Source organism: Poecilia formosa, unplaced genomic scaffold, assembly GCF_000485575.1.
Source record: "Poecilia formosa unplaced genomic scaffold, Poecilia_formosa-5.1.2 Scaffold365, whole genome shotgun sequence".
Lineage (NCBI taxonomy): Eukaryota > Metazoa > Chordata > Actinopteri > Cyprinodontiformes > Poeciliidae > Poecilia > Poecilia formosa.
This window is the reverse complement of record NW_006800304.1, coordinates 204695-209635: the sequence shown is the minus strand read 5'-3', so window position 1 is coordinate 209635 and position 4941 is coordinate 204695. Positions and strand designations below refer to the sequence as shown.

The 4941-nt window shown below is 38.8% G+C and overlaps 1 long non-coding RNA gene across 1 annotated transcript in view; it reads left to right on the top strand.

The window, feature by feature from the left end:
• Nucleotides 1–4941, top strand: part of LOC103153865 (uncharacterized) — an 11409-nt gene that overhangs the window by 5428 nt on the left and 1040 nt on the right. Inside the window, exons 2-3 of the long non-coding RNA XR_477856.2 lie at nt 3545–3970; nt 4763–4901. This is a non-coding gene — a long non-coding RNA (uncharacterized LOC103153865). The remainder of the gene's footprint in view (nt 1–3544; nt 3971–4762; nt 4902–4941) is intronic.

The window sequence follows — 4941 nt, the reverse complement described above, 5'->3', positions numbered from 1 at the left end:
CTTGTTTTTGTCTGACTCTGGCTCCCTGTGTTCCCTGCGAGTTTTTTTTTTTTTTGTTAGAATAAAAATAAGTAAATAAATGCACTTGAGTAACTTTTTGAAGGTGAGGAGGAGAAGTGAGCGTTGGGTTTTCGGTGCGTTGAGCTGGGCAGAGCGGCGGGTTGATGGAGGATCTGCTGAGGAGCCAGAGGGTTGATCAGTTCAGCCAGCTCCGTGTTGATGTTGGCCTCCGTCGCTCACAGCAGCGCTGAGCTCACTCATGTAAAGTTTGTGTGAACATATAATCACCCACTGAACCGCCACAGACCGTTTTATAGACTCCCAGAGCTCAGAAATATGCACACATTAATATGAGAACAGCCTCAGACCACTAAGCTAACCAGAGCGTCCGCCTCTCGAGTTCTCACAGAAATCAGGACATTTGTGAAGAAAATATTTACTTCTGTTTGATCAGGACGACGATGCTGTTGGAAAGAAAAAACCTCAAGAAAACAGATGTTCTGGATGTTCCTCCATAAATCATAAATGTTCCTATGAATATTAACATCCAGCTGCATCAAACTGAAGCTGTAATCAGTTTTCAGCAGAAAGGATCCTGACTGTAACTCACTCTGTTCCTGAAACAGGGAGGAGCTTAATTATTTCTACACATAAATATGTTAATTAGGCTGAAATTAAGCTGGCTGTGTTTTTTTCTTTTAGAGATATGGCTTTGTCTTCATTGGTTTTTAAATATACACATGCAGAAATGTTATTGTTTGCGAACCAATACTATTTTTATTAATAACTTAAACCTTTTTGGGGATTTCTTTGATGATTCAATCCTGTTTTTGTTTTTTGTTTTTTCTTAAAAAACTTTTATATTTTTTAATTTAAAAGTTCAATGTTCAGAGTTGCTTTTGAACCATAATAAATGGAACATTGACCAACATATTGATGGGTATTGATAGTTATGATGATGTTTGTTGCTGGTTTCTCAGTTGTTGACTGCAGGATGTTTTTATTAGGTAAAAGGATTTTGAACTGCATTGTTGCTGAAATGTGCTACAAAAACACATTTTATTGTTTGATATAAAATTCTGCATTTGTTGCTAAAATATTAGAAGCATGTAGCTGACCTGATTAGGAACCTGAGGCTCTGATCCACTTTGGTAAAAACTGCAGTTGAACATCCATTAAATTCACTGGTTTTACTGGAAGAAGATCAATGTCTTCCTCTCCCTCAATGATATGTGCATAAAATGTTAAAATTTTAATTTGGTTTGACATTGATGTCTTGAAATCTTCCAATAGATGGCGCTATGCATAAATTAATTAATAAATGTAATTATTAAAAAGAGTAAGATAAGTAACGCAGCAGACAGTGAGTCTGATGCAAACCAAAACGGAAATACATTTTCAGTTAAGAAAGAAAAACAGTATTTTTGTTTTTTACACAATATATATTTTTCTTGGATGCAGGGAATCACCGATGTTTTCTTTAGAAAAAAGTTTGTATTTGTCAAGAATTTATTCCACATCTACTTTGACATGATGATACATTTTAAATTGTAACTATAGCATTTTGTTTTTGTGTGAATCATTTAAAACTTGAATCTTATGCACAGATCCATCCACACCTCTTATTTTATTAGTTTCATCCCTAACAGGATTCCTCTCTGCCACACTGAGATGTTTGCAACTTGGTGGAAAAATGGAGCAAATTTTTCCTGCTGAACTTTCATCTTTTATTTGTATTATTTTCTGCTATTTGCTTTGTGAATCAAGAGAAAAACAGACATGCAGAAAATGATGCAGAGATGTTTATGGAACTGATGTAACGGATTAAAGTTAAATGAACTGAATTTTTATAACCTTATTCCTCCTATTGGGAGAAAACAGAGTCAGTCCGTTGTTCAGCAATAATTGAATACATTTGAAAAGCAATGCAACACTTTGATGGTTTTGAATTCTGCACCTAAAATTAACCAAAGTGTGAAAAACTAACACTGCTTTAAATGATAAAAACTAAGCTAGTACTAAACAATATTTAATAATAATTAATAAAGTCTAGCAACCTCACACTAAAATTAATCAAAACTAACTGAATTAGACAAATAAAACCCCAAAACTATTTTAACCCTGAATGTAACCGGATTTGGTGAATTTTACTGTAAGTTGTGAGGAATGGCTGAACGACGGCGTCGACGTCTAGCAGGTGGGAGAACAGCGAGGGGCGCTGTTTCTTCACTTCCTTCCTGCTCCCACACATTCTTCTTCTTCTCTGGTTATTCAGCTGTCAGACTGCCTGGGCTTTATCTGCAGACACAAATTATCTTCAGGGTTCTCCATTGTTAACTCTGCAGTCTGCGCACACAAGAAACAATGGTGCTGTTTTCCAGCAGCATGTGGACCCCTGCAGGTAGTTGCTGCTGCGCTCACAGGCTCCTTGTTCGGTTCGGTTTTACAGCCTGGTTTTCATAGGCAGTCCCATCAGACTCTTTACGCCTCAGCAGCTCCATGTTGGATCTCCTGCAGGTCCGGCGGCTGCTGACGGTTAGCATTGAAGCCGCCCATCCAGCCAAACCTGAACCGGTTTAGCTTTTGTTTATCTGAGTTTGATGCATTCAGAAAAATGGTGCAGATCATTAAGACAAGTTGATTCACGTGAAGAAAAGACAATAAAATAAAATCTTCCACATTTACTGGATTCTCTTGAATTCTGCCTTAGTTTGTGTAAACCAGGCTGGTTTATAAGAGAGGATGCGTTCAATCCAGATCCAGCAATAAAATCATTTAAAGGGGCAGTATGATGTAAAATTTACCTTTTTTCAGCTTTACTTTATGTTATAAAGTTATTCCCTCATCTAAAACAAATCTGGAGTGTTCCTTGATTATTTCTTAAAATCCTTTAATCTCCATGGCAACCACAAGCTGTGCAAAATGCCTGATTGGACTTAGCCCGCCTTTTAGACGCAGGTTAAGTGTGAAAACTCCTTTAGACTAGCCAGCAGCAATTAGCAGCACCTGCTGAGCTTATTATATGAGCCACTTCTCAGAGCAGCGTTGGTTAAAACGTTAAACGGTTAATAGAGGGGAGAAAACGCTTTGATAAAAACATAACCCTGATCCAGAGATCATCTTAGTGAACTCAGATCCAGATAAAGAAAGCAGGAAACCCAGCAGGAATCAGATGCTCTGTGCGACTGAACTTCATCCAGGATCCTTTCAAACTGTAGTGGAAAATGTGAAGCCGCTGCAGCTTGTGAATTATCTGAATAATCACTCACTGAACGTTGTCATTCATCTGTGGCTTAAGATTTTCCACAGCTCGGAGTGGAGGAGCTAAATAACCTGTTAAAGCAGCGCCCAACACACACACGCGCACACACACACACACACACACACACACACACACACACAGGGGGCTGATTTACAGGTGGTGTTAAGTATGACTAATGGTGTCGTTTGTTTTGCTGTCATGTTATTTCCCTGCAGTGCTGTGGAAATGGGCGCGGCGCCACCTATTGGAGCTGATAATGACTTCATTGCTCACTGTGTGCAGGACGGCAGCTCGTTTGTGGGAAAGAGAAACCTGGAAGGAGCAGAAAGTTGAAGAAACCTGCTTTTATGACGGGCGGCGCTGATGAACCTGGGCTTAAAACTTAAGAGTGCTCCAGACCCAAACAAGCTGATCCGGGATTTCTGGGAGGAAAATATTTGGTTTGTCTTCTCACTCTTAAAGGAATCCATTAAAATGTACCTCCAGAGCTGCTCTGTCCTGCATACTTTAGTTTACAAGGTAGGAAACCAAATGAAGTCTGGCCCAGTCCAAACCTGGGAGCCACCAGGTTCTCCACAGCGTTTCCTGAAGGAGGAATGGACTTTGGTTGGAAAGTTCCTACAGACCCAGAAGTTTCTGTGGAAACCAGAACAAAGAAGAAGATTACCATAAAGGTTCAGGAACATCTGAGGAAACCTGGAGGGAATAGTAAGTCAACTGACTGAGGAGAATCTGGTTTTTCAACTCCAAACAGAAAAAACAAACACTTGGTTTTACTCTGGAGACAAATAAAAGTGTCTGCTCAGGGTTCTTCAGCGTTACCACAGAAAAGCTGCTTGATTTCTCATGACTGATTACTCCTTGAAAAACTAGTTCAGTTACTTGACATTGAAGTAACTACGATAGATTACAAGTTACTTTATTAGTTACATTCATCCCTGCTCATGTCTGACCAGCTTCTTCAAATCTCCACAAAATGACAAAATGTTTTTTTACAAATATTGATGTAGTATTTTCTTATTGGATATTTTGAAAGGTTGGAAGAGTATTATTATTATTATCATGCAGTGCAGAACTAGAATTATATGTTTATTTTTACAGTAAAAAAAAGGTTTGCAATAAATATTAATTCACATTAGCTGACATAAACCTAAAATCAATCCAAATCCAGTAAGAAAATAGTTAAAAAGTTATTATTTTTCATGTTGCATTAATGTTTGTTTTATTTTACTCAGTTAAAAGCGACCTCTACATCAGCAATCAGCTAGTAAACCTGTTCTGGGATCGACTGGTAGTGACTCCTTCCTCCACTAGAGGACGTTCACGTCGAGAAGAGCAGAAAATTATAAAAATAGTAGCGCACAGTAAATTATTAAGTAACTGTAATCGTAATATTCAGTTGGAAAAAGTAACACATTAGTGATGTCACTGTTCCTCTGGGAGCTGCTGGCCACACTAAACAGCTCTTCTTCTGATGGAACCAAATGCATACATCTCAAGTTAGGGTCATGTGACTCCTGGGCTTCTGAAGAGGCAGGTTTCAGCGGAGGTCAAAGGTGAGGCAGCCGGTGAGAGGAGCAGAGTGAGAGAAACTTCATCCAAGTTAACATCGAGAGCCTGTCAGGATTTATTAGGCTGGGTAAGCACACCCACACACACACACACACACACACACACAC